This window comes from Microtus ochrogaster, linkage group LG1 (genome assembly GCF_000317375.1).
Source record: "Microtus ochrogaster isolate Prairie Vole_2 linkage group LG1, MicOch1.0, whole genome shotgun sequence".
In the NCBI taxonomy this organism is placed as follows: Eukaryota; Metazoa; Chordata; class Mammalia; order Rodentia; family Cricetidae; genus Microtus; species Microtus ochrogaster.
This window is the reverse complement of record NC_022027.1, coordinates 4,411,925-4,412,607: the sequence shown is the minus strand read 5'-3', so window position 1 is coordinate 4,412,607 and position 683 is coordinate 4,411,925.

Below are 683 nucleotides of genomic sequence, written 5' to 3'. Positions count from 1 at the left end.
CTTCCTGTCATGGTGAGCTCTAAGATGACGTGAGCCTGTCCTTCCCTATGTTGCTTTTGTCATGGTAGTTATTGCAGTTAAAAAAAAAAGGTAGACCTCCAGAAACAGACTCTGGCATTCACACACAGCACATACACCCACACACGTACACCTTCTCTAAATAAATAAATAAATAAAGTCCTGCTCTTTCCCAGGCAGCCAAGCAGCTTGGCCTCAGAGGTGAGTGTGACTGACTTTGGAGATCCTTACCTGACCATCTGAAGCTGTGTGACATCTCTGAGCTCTGGTCCCTCCTTTATAAACCTTCAATGCTGACAAGATGGCAGCAGCAGTAATTGATGCTCTGAATGGATTCATTCAGATTGGTCCATTTCATAGTCACAGATATTTCTTTACATAGAACATCCTCATTGTACAAATAGGGAAACAGAGGCACAGATGTTATCCAGCCTCTGCTTAGTGATGCATTGCTAGTTCTGCCAGTGCCCTCAGTAAAGTAAGCACTGCACAATGACTAGGATAGAGTCAAAGGGAAGGAGAGGAAGAGGAGGAAACGGAAGAGGGAGAGGACGGGGAGAGGAGGGGGAGAAGAGGTGGAGGAGAGGAGAGGGGGGAGAGGAGGAGGAGAGAAAGGGGAGAGGAAGGAGTGAGAAGGGGAGAGGCAGGGAGAGGTGGGGGGGAGG